Source organism: Trachemys scripta, chromosome 3, assembly GCF_013100865.1.
Source record: "Trachemys scripta elegans isolate TJP31775 chromosome 3, CAS_Tse_1.0, whole genome shotgun sequence".
NCBI classification, from domain to species: Eukaryota; Metazoa; Chordata; order Testudines; family Emydidae; genus Trachemys; species Trachemys scripta.
In genome coordinates this window covers 75,121,893-75,135,240 of record NC_048300.1, presented here as the reverse complement: position 1 = coordinate 75,135,240, position 13,348 = coordinate 75,121,893, and the positions used below count along the sequence as shown (strand labels likewise).

The 13,348-nt window shown below is 42.3% G+C and overlaps 1 protein-coding gene across 1 annotated transcript in view; it reads left to right on the top strand.

Annotated features, from left to right (window-relative positions):
* SLC35F3 (solute carrier family 35 member F3) overlaps window positions 1-13,348 on the top strand; it is a 277,895-nt gene that overhangs the window by 96,327 nt on the left and 168,220 nt on the right. The window lies entirely within an intron of this gene.

The following is a 13,348-nucleotide window of genomic DNA, read 5'->3' as shown; positions in this document are numbered from 1 at the left end:
TCTGTTTAAAATCTTGAACATTCTCACAGGACAGGAAACCCATTTCTCGCCCAGTATACAGCACCTGTATCTGAATTATGGCAGGGAACAAAGGGCTGATTTTGAAGGTTGCTGAGCACCCTTAATTCTCATTGTCTTCAGTCTGGCTCCAGTGGGAGTTGAGGGCTCCCAGAGTACGTCTACACTTCAGGCTGGGGTGTGATTCCCAGCTCAAAGAGAAATGCCTATGCAAGCTCTGGTAGAGCTAGCACACTAAAAATAGAATGTAGCTGCGGCAGCATGAGGGCTCACCGCCCAAGTACGTACCTAGAGTCTTAGATGGGATCAACCTCAAGGTGGCTCGCCCCTCCTGGCCCTCGTGCTGCATGTGATACCTGCGTTAGCTCTGACTGAGCTATGTCACCTTGATTTGGCATTTACACCTCCAGTTCCAAGTGTAGACACACCCTCAGTGTCTAGCAGGAGGTGCTCAGCAGCTCACAGGATTGGGCTCCAAGGCATTTAGGCTCCTAAAGATACAGATAGGCACTTAGTGGCGTTTTCAAAAGCACCTAGGTGCCTAACTCCTAAAAACCTTTAAAAATCAGTCCCCAGGTACCTAAAATGACCAGAAGTTGACGTGTGCTGGTAAGAATGCAAAGAGCTTTACTCTGCAACTGGATATGAATTTTGGTGTGATTTGAAGCTGAGGGATTTTATTTCTAAATTAATTCTTAAGGGCAGGGGTAACAGAACCAAAAATGGAAACTGCATGCCTTATTTTGTTGTATTTTACTATTTTAAGATATATAGAGATGAAGCCTAGAGGAATTTATGTATATTTATTAAAATATTTAACCAGGATATCTCCAGTGAGATGAATCATCTGATGGTATCCAGAGGTGACAGTCCCTTTGACAACATAATAGTCAGAATTCAGTAAAAATATGTATTTATTTCAATTGTATTGCTTGCTTATTATGCCAATTCGGAATATATTTTCATTATTAACTGTTCTACATTGTTGGTGAGTGTCTAATTTTCCTGGCAATCATAGTAATTGTCAAGCTAATTTAACATGTCCTGTATGCTAATTGTCTCAAAACATTAATTTTCAATGGTTTTGGAGACATAATATTATAAAGCAGTTATAGCTAAACATTCCAGATGGCATCTATTCCAGTCTGTAGCCATTGTTTTCTGTCTTACAAGGAGACACGCAATTATTAGGTAATAAAAAGAGAGTGATTACGGTATAGTTGTAATTTTTTTTTAAATCACAAATAAATTACCTGCTTATAGAATAACTTGAAAAGATTTTGCAGCAATGGTAATCAATTAAATAGTGGAACAGCAACAAAAATTCTTGTTAGATATGCACAGGTGAAATTCACCTGCATAATCAAAGGGCCAGCAGAAGAGCTAACAATTTACCGATAAGTCCCACTTAAACCCTGGTACTTAATTGGTGCATAGATGTGGTGCTGGTTCTCTGCAGACAGGAGACTTTCACCTGAAAAACCCTTAGTTAAGGAAAATATAAAACTGAACTATGAAATAGTGAATTCAAAAATATATATGGTTTGCTAGAGATAATTTAATTTCTCTCCACATCTTTCAGAACTGGAAGAGAACAATACATTGCAGAAAGAATGTCATAAGAGCAAAGAATCTTTTTAAAGAAATAGAAGACTACCAGTTTAGTTGAGCAGTTTTGGGACCAGTATACATAGCATACGCATGTTCAGTAAAGTAACCTCTTCACTTCATTCAGGAGCAAATACAATATTTCCTTGCAATACCAGACACTTATTTCAGCTGCCACCCTGGATAAATAGGGGTCTATAAAAGGATGATAGAAGTATTCCAAGGAGGGTGAGTGGTTTAGAAGAACAGATGGGCAGAGCTTACGAGATATGAGAGAAGCCATTCTAAAATTTCTCTTAGAATATGATTCATTTATCTATAATAGCTATCTGTCTGTCTCTGTTTGTCAGGCTCACTACTGTGGCATTCATCCAAGGCTCTCAAACTGATAAACTTTCATTGAAAACTGTACCAGATAGCTTAAATATTAATTAAAGATGAAAACTATGAGCATGAGTGATGAATGCTGTGGAAAAATATGCTGTGATCATGTAATTAAAGACAGTATCATATGCACAAAGGGGACAAATTAAGGTTGCATAGGCAACCTTAATTCTGATATTAATCAGCTTTTGAGTGCTTGACTTTGCAACCTTAATGTTCTTTTATCATAGGTTTTTTTTTTTTGTTTTTTTTTGTTTTTTTTTTGTTTTTTGGATATCAGTTTTATATAGCATCTTACTTCTCCCAATGTGGAAAGGCAGCCTTTGGAATGTAACCACCCTGTTTAATGGCACACAGAAACACTAGATAATATTATAAGACAGAAAGTTTAGAAGAATACTGTGTTTACTTTAAACTACAGGGGAAATGTTGTTAGGCAGAATGTAATTACTGACATTGAAATTTGGCCAGGGAGCTGTTTAAAATATTTATCATTCATTTAGTTCTGGAATAAATGTAGGTCAGGAAGTGGCTAAATAAAAAACCTTTTGGGAGGGGAACAGAATAAGAAGAGTATCAGAGGGGTAGCCGTGTTAGTCTGAATCTGTAAAAAGCAACAGAGGGTCCTGTGGCACCTTTGAGACTAAGAGAAGTATCGGGAGCATAAGCTTTCGTGGGTAAGAACCTCGCATCTCATCTGAAGAAGTGAGGTTCTTACCCACGAAAGCTTATGCTCCCAATACTTCTGTTAGTCTCAAAGGTGCCACAGGACCTTCTGTTGCTTTTTATAGAATAAGAAGAGTAGAGTGTGGACACCAGCATTTCTCCATGCACCAAGGAAGCATTCACTAAGGACTTGATCCAATGCCCATTGAAATCAATTAAAATCCTTCCAGTTCTGATGTCCACAATTCAAGAAGGATTTTGATAAATTGTAGAGGGTTCAGAGAAGAGCCATGAGAATGATTAAAGGATTAGAAAACATGCCTTATAGTGATAGATGCAAGGAGCTTAAGCTATTTATCTTAATAAAGAGAAAGTTAAGGAATGAGTTGATTAGAAATACTGAAAGTACCCATGTGGGGAACAAATATTTAATAATGGGATTTCAATGTAATAGAGAAAGGCGCAACATGATCCAAAGTCTGGAAGTTGAATCTGGACAAATTCAGGCTGGGAAGACGACATTTTTAACCATGAGGGTAAATAACCAGTGGAACAATTTTCCAGGGGTTGTCGTGGATTCTCCATTGCTGGCAATTAAATCAAGATTGGATGTTTTCTAAAAGATATATGCTCTAGGAAGTATTTTTTCTGTGGCCTGTTATACAGACTAGATAGATGATCACAATGGTCCCTTCTGGCCTTGGATTCATGAATCTAGGATCCCTGTAGTACAGTGCTTCTCAAAGCCGGTCCACCACTTGTTCAGGGAAAGCCCCTGGTGGTCCGGGCTGGTTTGTTTACCTGCCGCTCCAGGCCAAGAGGGGCTGAGGGAAGCAGCGCAGGCCGAGGGATGTGCTGGCCGCCCTTCCCGCAGCCCCCATTGGCCTGGAGTGGCAAACCGCAGCCAGTGGGAGCGACGATCGGCCGAACCTGCGGACGCGGCAGGTAAACAAACCGGCCCGGACTGCCAAGGGCTTTCCCTGAATGAGCGGCGGCCCGACTTTGAGAAGCACTGCAGTAGACCCTTATTTTCTATTAATTTTTTATTTTGAAGCATCCCACATATTATGATACATAACGTATGTTGTAGAGAGTGTAAAACTGTTCTGTCACAGACTTGATTCTTACACATTTTCTTATATTTTAATGCTTATTTGAAACTCTTGTAAATGACTGTATAGGTGATGGAGGGAGAGGGCCTCTATCTGGAAGGCTGTTGTTGATATTGTAGAACAGACTTGTGGCCAGAGCCTCAGCTTGTGTGAATTGGTGTAGCTCCACTGGGTTCTATGGAACTCTGTTGATTTCCCACAATTGAGGAAGTTACCTACTGTCTCTGGTGGTTTCTCTCTGCAAAGGTTTTTTCATGTTTATCTATTTTTTTGCCTTTCTGTAGACTTATGCCTTCCTGTATCTTTACACATCCTTTTGCTGTTGCTTGATATTTCTTTTATTATATTGAGCACTGCATTTCTCATCACTTTACTATTCTGAATTATACAACTTTAAAACTACAAAATTATGGTCCTAGCCCCAAAATGCTTACAGTCTAAATAATTTGAATTAAATTAAAATATGAAAGAAAAATGCTAAATGCCGATGTCCTAGCAGAAAGACATTTTTGCTCTGCTCATGGAAAGTTAAGAATAGGTTTTTTTAATGGGCTGATTTGAGCTGAGTTGAAAAAAAGATTCATGTCCCAGAAATAGTCATTTAAATTTGACTGCATCTAATTATGGTGCATTATTTGAGAAATGCTACATGATCAGGGCATAAACCAGCCACTAACTGACCAGAGTTAGAAAGGAACTTCCCATGGGGTGCAGAAGCAGCATAGCTAGCAGTCAAAATTTGGGTTGGCCTCAACTCATGGTAGACGGGCAATCACTTTAGCTGGAGTCACTGTTTGAGACACTCCAGGAGGACAAGGATACCTGCAGACACCTGCAGGCGCCGTCATCCTCAGAGGGAGAGTGGCACTGGCCCCATGCGGAGCTGCCCCAGCATGGAGGATTTAGTCAATGACGCCTATTCAGCAGCCACATGTTCCAGGCAGGCACGGAGAGGCCCTGTGGGGCAAGGCACAGAGATACAGGACCTCTTTCAGTGCCTGCTCCCCTCCCAGCCTGTGCCACCCTCACGTGTGCTCCTGGTTTTCCAGCCCAAGGCAAAATGACTTTGCAGGTTCCCCAGCCCTAGCTCAGCATGGATCCTCACAGCACCCAGCTGCCTACACCCTGTGATGCCTGACTACACTTGGGAAAGTGCCACCACTCACCTGCCAGTGCCACGTAGGCTTGGAGGTAGCCGCCCTGCTCACACTTTGGTCCTAGCAGTAGCAGCCACGCTCAGGCAGTGGCACATAATGGCATGGCTCCATGCACTGTGGAGTGGTTGGACTCAATGCAGCAGCTCAGGAACTTCTGGGAAGGTGGTAGCAGCTCTCAGTCCCTGCAGAGACAGGACACGGGACTAGATGGGCCTCTGGTTGGATCCGTTATAGCAGTTACTGTGTTCTTAAATGGGAGCCACATGGCCAGTGAGCAAAGGGGAGGTGCCGGAGTTCCAAAGGCCTTCTCCTACATTGGCTCTTGCCTCCTATAGAGCCTTCTAATCTACAAAGTTTGGAATTGGAATCACAACGTCATTCTGCAAAGGGCAGCCCTCCCTCTAACCTGCTGTAGCAGGGTTATCTTTTCAGTCATCTGGCCTAGTGATCAGCTGCCCCAGTCTCTCTCTTTGTCCAGTAGGTTCAGGGTTCAGCTGGGGTTAGCTTCCTTGTCAGAAAGCCCCAGGGCTAGGCGTGGGGGAATCTGGGGTGGATAGGGAGACCCGGGCCCTCTCACTCCACCAGGTCCTAGTCCATGGTCCTGAAAGTGTGACAGCTTGGGATGGCCTATATTCAGCCCACCTCCTATTAACCTTTCCAGGTCCACTTCCTAACCACCTGATGTCTGAGTCTGAAGAGCGGCTGCTGTTTGATTATAGTCCTTTGCTCCAAATCCCCAGACTCTCAAGGCTGATGCAAGTGACCCTCTGGTGCCTTCACACATGGTTCTCCCTACTTCTGGGGTGATATCTCAAAGGGAGTGGGGAGGATGGGAAGACTCTCAGCCAGACCTCCTTGGAAAGAGCTTCTTGGCCGTTCTCTTCCTGGAAATTGTTTCTCTTCACACTACCTGAGCTGCTGGAGCTCTTTTTATTCTGTTACTTTCCCAGGAGCATACTCAGAAGTGCTTGAGGGACAAAGATTTCCTGGTCCAGTACTGCTCCAGCCTTTCCCTGACCTCAGCCTTAGTGCATAAGTCTACACTGCTATAAAAGACTTGTAGCACCAACTCTCAGAGCCTGGGTCAACTGACTTGGGCTCACAGAGCTCAGGCTGTGGGACTATAAAATTGCAGTGTAGATGTTCCCTCCCCCCTCACAGGATTTCAGAGCTCAGGCTCCAGCCCAAGCCCAAATGTCTACACTGCAATTTTATACCCCACACCCCAAGCCATCTGATCTTGGCCAGCCACGACTAAACCATAGGTCTTTTATTGCAGCGTAGACATACCTAGTGAGGGGTTATAAACCCCATCACACCTGACCTTCAATTTAATCATGAGTCCCTCATTAAAGTTAAATATATGCTGAAGAGCCTGGTTGGAACCAGAGAGTTTGGCACCTTTCAGGATCTAGCCATTATTGCTTAATTTGAATATGACAGGTCTCTTCCTGTAACTTGATCTGCTGTTCTTTCTGTATGTCTATATTGGCCAAATCTGTCCATTATTAATTTTTCATAGAATATCAGGGTTCGAAGGGACCTTAGGAGGTCATCTAGTCCAACTCCTGCACAAAGCAGGACCAATCCCCAGACAGATTTTTGCCCCAGATCCCTAAATGGCCCCCTCAAGGATTGAACTCACAACCCTGGGTTTAGCAGGCCAATGCTCAAACCACGGAGCTATCCCTCCTCCCATCTCTTCTGGTTTCTCTCTTGCTTGTCATCTACTTTCCTTTTCCTATGTCTCAGGCTTGGCTCTCTGATGAGAGCAAGCTTGATGTTCATATGATTTCTTAGCTACCCATTCATATGCCCCACTCTGGGAATGGAATGAAATGGTGCATGCTTGCGAGCTGATCAGCAGGGCAGCATGCAGAACATGACAAGTGCCATTTCTTCCCCAAACCTTTCTTTATGACAGTGCTACTTGGTTTATAATTACTCACATCTCTTCACAATTAAGAGCATTTTGGATGCATCTGTGTCTTTATTCTTGCTCCCTCATAAGTTCTAACTCTGTCCCTGGGAAGTCTGGGCCCAGTCTCGCAGACCTCACTTATTGCTGTAAGTGTATTCACATGCAACCATGTTTCTTTATGGAAATCTGGTGGGTGTGCAGGTAATGGTCTGACAGCAGAGAGTCTCCTACTCTATGCCCTCCAACTCTATCAAAACATATGGAGCAACTTCTCTGGGGTACAAGGGAAAGGGGTATGTTGTCATCAAGTTAGAATTTCCTTTAATTCTATATTGCACCTGAAATGTTCTTTTCTTTCATTCCTCCCTGCTCCCCCAAAGCAGATGTTTAATGTTTCTTTTTTTTTAATAATGTTTTCATTTATGAAGCAGCTTCTCATCTCTTGGTATATTCTAATTGCAATTCTACTGGAAATATCAGGGTTTTTTATTTTAGGAAAAAATAATAAATGTAAGCAGGGTCTGGATGAGCTCTCCCCTAACATCCAGTGATGAGCTGGGGGAACAGGCCATGTTTGCATAGACACGCCTACTTTGCCTAAGTGCTCAGCATGATGGAGCTGCTGTGCCAGAAGGATCACTTTGGGCTGGTGATGGGTTACAAATCATTTAGTATTGAGTGCCAGGGGAATGAAATGTTGTTATCCTTATTGTATGAGTAAAGGGCAGCCGAACTGTACTTAGCCTGCCCTGACTGAAGGAATCACCCTAAACAAACTTCACTCACTTAGCAGGGGATAGGGATGCCAAATCCTAGTGAAGGAAACAGAGGTCGGCACCACCATGTTGCGCGATGGACACTTGATAAAATTACAGTACTTAGTGATGGAGATTGGGGCGGGGGGGGAGGGTGTTATGTCATTCAGTCATTCAATTTTTAAAAAAAATTACGACAGACCTCAAAATTTTTACCACGGATGTTGCTGACCCTTGGAAGGAAAGAGGGGATGGGGACAGGTGTTCCTGCCTAGGATTCTTTGAGCAGAGCCCACACCCCTAGACACCGTTTGACCTTCCCCTCCTCAGTGTTTAAAGACCAAGCTAATTAGACTTAATTAAGAGTCATTATCTCTGTTCAGTGATTACCAGAGCCTAGGGTTGCCAATTTTGGTTGGGCATATTCCTGATGGTTTCATCACATGACATAATTTTTAGTTAAAGATTGATCTTTGAATTCCTGGAGACTCCAAGACAATCCTGGAGGGTTGGCAACACTACCAGAGCCGATAAGCAGGTCTTAGGACTACACCTTAGGGACAGGGGTGAAATGAAAGACAATGCAGAGACTGTACTGGCAGTGTGATTCCCTGATACCCAGTGAAATCACTAAGAGCTGAAATCACTAACGACCTGGGTTAAACAGTAGAACCTCAGAAATGGCAATAGGGAAAAGCAGCAGAGGCAGCAGCAAACAACCAGTGGCAGAGGCATACAGCAGGCACAGAGACATTGCACGACGCACCTCCTCCACCCCTTTCTTAAGGAAGTGAACCCCTGTGACCACACCTTCGAATTCTGAGTCTTTGCTAACCAAGGACAGCTAACTTGGGTGCCACGGAGGGAGAGGGGAGTGATGTGTTAAAGGGACATTTGTTCATTGAATTTTCCCATCACAAGGTAAGAACCTGAGGCAAAGGACACTGCCTAATGCACTGTGGAATCAGGTTTGCTTATGGTTGCATGCTTTTGAATGTGGTTGTGGTGTTAAACCTTTATTTTGTAAAATGTCTAATTGAAATAGCAAAATATAAAACATAGAATATAAACTTTGAGCATTGCTTGAATGTTTCATGGTGGCTTGATGAAAAATTAATTGATTCAAAGAGAATAATTAGAGTTTAAAATTACCTCCTTGGGCAGTTTTTCACTAGATTGTCTCACTTTTCCTTGTATGCTGTTTGCAAGAAATCTGAAACTCTCTGGGACCTGACCTGTACCTATGTTGTTGCTCATTCTTGGAATATCAGTTATGCATCAGGAGTGAGTGCCTATAGAGCATTTTATAACTTTTTGTCCATAGCAGAACATTAATTTGCATTTGACAACAACAAATCTGGCGTGACAGAACACGATCACTCACTTGCATGGGCAAAAGAAATTGAGGGAGAGTGTGACGTACACACACACACTTTTGCGCGTTAACGCAAAACATAAACAGCAGTGTTAAAGTAGAATAACCTTCCAAACAGATGAAATGTGTGATGGTCAGATGTGCTGATCTGTTGATATAAATGATATAAACAGACATTAGGTCACAGTAAAGCTTTGACTTTGAGTACAAGTTTGATTAAGTTGGAATATGTATTGCTTTGGGGTATGGGTTGGAGATGGACGTGAAAGCCTTATGATGCTTTGGAGTATGTTATCAAGTGTTGCAGTTAATACGAAGGTGGAAAGGAATGCATGTGTCTTTCCCTGTAATGTCTTATTTCCATTATTTTAAGGTTTTGAGTAGGTGGGGTGTGCCCCACTGCAACCTTAATGGCCACTAGCTGCTGTTTGTGTGCTGGTATTATATAGGTAGATAGTTAATTTGATACCAGATTTTTGTTGGAACATTGATCCATGAAACTGGCAAAGCACATTTCAATTGTTACTTTTGGGATGGATGCAATGTGACCATCATTATTGAAATTGACTCCATAACCTGATGTTCATTAATATCTGTTCGATTCTACCACTAAGGTCTTGTCTAGACTAGAAAAGAGGTCGAGGTTAGATCAGAGTGCGCTAGCTAACATAGTCTATAAGGTGCCACAGGACTCTTTGCTGCTTTTACAGATCCAGACTAACACGGCTACCCCTTTGATACCTAACCATGATGTTTCCCTAGTGTAGCTCTGGATTAGCACCTTTACCTCAGTTCAGCTGGTTGCTAGGGTACACTTGGATGAGCTGAATGGAACAAAAGGGTGTCAACTAAAGGCTTAGTTAACACCCCCTGACCTAACCTCAACGGCTTTTCTAGTGTTCATAAATCCAAGAGACTACAAGGCCCTTGGGGCACCAAATAAGAAAGAAAACAGAGATATGCTCTTGAACAGCGTTAATGGGGAAAACAGAAGCTGTAGTCACAAATCCTTGTCACAAAGGGTTTGATCACAAGATTCTACATCATAGAAGCAAGGATGAAACACAGCCCTGAAAGCTTCCCCAGCCAAAATCAGTGCTAAGAGATGTCTGTTAGTACTGAATGACTGCAGCTGATGGATTCTGGTGAAGGGCTGAGAGCTGTCAAGTGTTGGAAGGAATGTTGGATTCATTCAGCAATCCAAAGAAAAACTCCAGTTGATACAGTCAGAAGCATTCTCGGTATCTAATTGTCTCAGAGTTCCTGCTGATATGTAAAAGTCTGCGATCACCAGGGAAGTGGAGTGCACAGATTTGTGTCATTGTAGTGTCCTCACATTATATCATCATCTTATGAATCCAAGCATAAATGCTTTTTCCCCAAGACTTTCATTATACTTTGTTTTCCATAATGTTTGAAGGTATATGTTCTCTCACACTACGTTTTCTGAGGCACAGGTAGAACAATACCATGATTTCTGGTATTAACAACACACAGCTACTGTGTTTTGTGGGTAAGTGATAAACTATTTTTAGGACTTTGGCTTTCCTTCTCTCTTTCCACTCTGTTAACTAAAACAGGCAATGTGGGAAAAGAAAGAAGAGAGCAAAGGTATTCCTGTGGCTTTAGCAGCTGGAGTGCTACCTATGCCTTTTGGGTAGTCATTTTAAATCTCAGTATTCTGTTGGCTCCTTTCCAAGTTATTTACTGTGATCCACAGACCACAGGGTCCAGGCGGGTTGTGAATTAGCAACTCTTAACAAGTCCGTTGAGGAGCTTTACAAGAGTGATCTTTTTCCCCATTGTTCATCTTTTGTATGTCTCGCATTAGGTTTCTTCTTTTTCACAGCATCTTATTGATTATTTTGTTTCATTAGTTCAAACCTGTGTGTTTTACTCTTGTTGTTCTGTTCTTGCTCCTGTAAGACATCAAAATTTGTGTATCCTGTTTTTTCCCCCACACTGGTATTTCTACTCATCTGTTCTGCCATTTTCTGTTCACATTGTGGTCGTATAATCAGTGATTATTAGCAAAATGTATCCCATCAATTTACAGATTTCTGATTTCCATACAATCATGTGCTTCCTTATTACAAATCTCTGACCTCAAGCCTTTTAGATTTTTTGGTCACTTGTATTTGTTACACTTTTGTAATCTGTTTAACTTTAAAATCTGAAAATGTGTATAGTTTCTCAATAAATTTAAAAACTGTTCTATGTAAATCACTTCCCAGACATTTTAGACATTTTCAGAAAAATGGAAGCCAGACAATTCTATTAGTCCTGAAATGACATTTCCCCCAAAGTTTCAGTCCTGCTGTTTCGCTACTGAGTACTGCAACTGTCTTGTTATAGGTCTGGAATGGTTTATTAATAGCATGAGATTATGTTGCCATACCCTACTTACTGATTTTGGATATTTCATCTGACATTGATGATAATAACTATGACATTTTGTGGCATTGTTTAAATATTTTCATGAATTTTGACCCAAAAATATATGGTTACTGCACTCTCACCTATCAAATCATACTGAGGTGGCTTTCATTAGCTGAGAATGTTCTGATCATTATTCTTTAAATTCGTTTGTCCAAGGTAGTTTACTTTTGTGGGTTTTGTAGTTTTTCCCTCACTCTTTTCTCTCTATGCCCCCAGTTTTTAGGTCTGGGTCTTAAAACTGCCTTCTTTTGGAGTTGGAGATTAAGGCACATGCACACTAAAAAACTTGGAGGTTTTGGTACAGATCATTACAGCCAAGACATCCTTATTTTTTCCAGACAATATACCCTATTAATCTTTCTGTAGCTATGGATTTAAATAGCTCTCCTCTTCCTAGTATCTGAGCATATCCCAAGTGGAAAAAACATAGCTACAAACAAAAGTCTCTCTTACTCCCGCTCCCTTCTCCACCTCTAGGAGAAGCATGTGCTGAACTGTGTATGTAAGTCAGTGGGGAGAGCTTATTGTAGAAAAGCTATGTCAAAGAGATGAGGTTTGCATTAAATTATGAATACAATGAGGCCTGTGATCCATTCTTATTTCTTGCCTGGATTGAATTCCACAGTCTAGATCTGTCTCCCAGGAACGTTCTATCCCTTGCACTCACAAGCCTCCCCCTTTGGTTGATGGAGGGCGAGGTCTTGGGGAAGCGATGATTTCACACGTTGTTAGGGCCAATCCTGTAGAGGGCTTTGAATATTAAAACAAAGACCTGGAACTAGATTCTATTCAGAGGAGGGGCTGAGCAGAGTACTAGAATGATGTGCTCTTGTGAACCTCTGCTATCTAACCTAGTACTTGTGTGGTCCACATTCCCCTAGTATCTGAGCACCTCACAATCTTTAGGGTATTTATTCTCCTCATATTCATGTGAGGTAGGGTAGTGGTGTTATCCCCGTTCATGGGAAGCTGAGGCACAGACAGACTAAGTAATGAGCCTAAGGTCACACAGGAAGTTTGTGGCAGAGCAAGGAACTGAACCCAGGTCTGAGACTAGCACCCTAAGCACTAGACAATCCGTCTTTGCATGCTGCTAACACATGGGCTGCTGCATTCTGAACCATGTGTTTTAGGGTGGATAGTTTTGTTCCTAGCTATAGGCCCTGGAAAGCACCTAAGCATGTCAGTAGGACCTAAGCACATGCCTATGTGTTGTCCTGAAGAGGAATGCTTTCCTAAGTCAAGGCTGTAATGCGTTGCAGTAATCAAGCCTGGAGATCATGGATGCATATTGCCAGATCTCTTCCGAGTAAGACAATCCTGAAACACTGGGGACAAAGAGAGGACAGGAAGAGAAAGATGTTATTGGAATCAAATACATAGTTTCCTAACAGAAAAATACTTATCAGAAATTGATTATTCTTAATATCATTTTTATACTGTAACAACAACTGACAGGTAAAATTTTCCAAAGTGCCTAATTGACTTAGGTGCTGAAGTGCTATTGAAAGTTGTAACGGGGCACTCACCTCTTGAGCACCTCCTAGCAGCTGGATGTGGTACTCACCCCGGCACCACCTACGAGCTGCCAGCCAACCTTGGTGGATCTTCAGCCCTTTGTTCAGGCTCTCAAATAGGCCCTGGCATCCTCCTGGGGTTTATGCCACTGTAGTTGGTAGAGGAACCCTGGCCCGCCCACCACGCCAGGTTCCACCCAGGAACCCTATAAACAGCAGCTATGCACTGCTCAATTTCAGTTCAGTGCTGCTTTTACCCTACCAGGCCTCTCTTAACTTCACCCTTATTTAAGTTCTTAGGTCCTCTCTCTCCCTGCAAACCCAGCTTAAGCAAATGCAGCCATAAATAAACTCTAGTTATCCCTCAAGGTCCTCTAGACAGAGAAGAGCACCCTT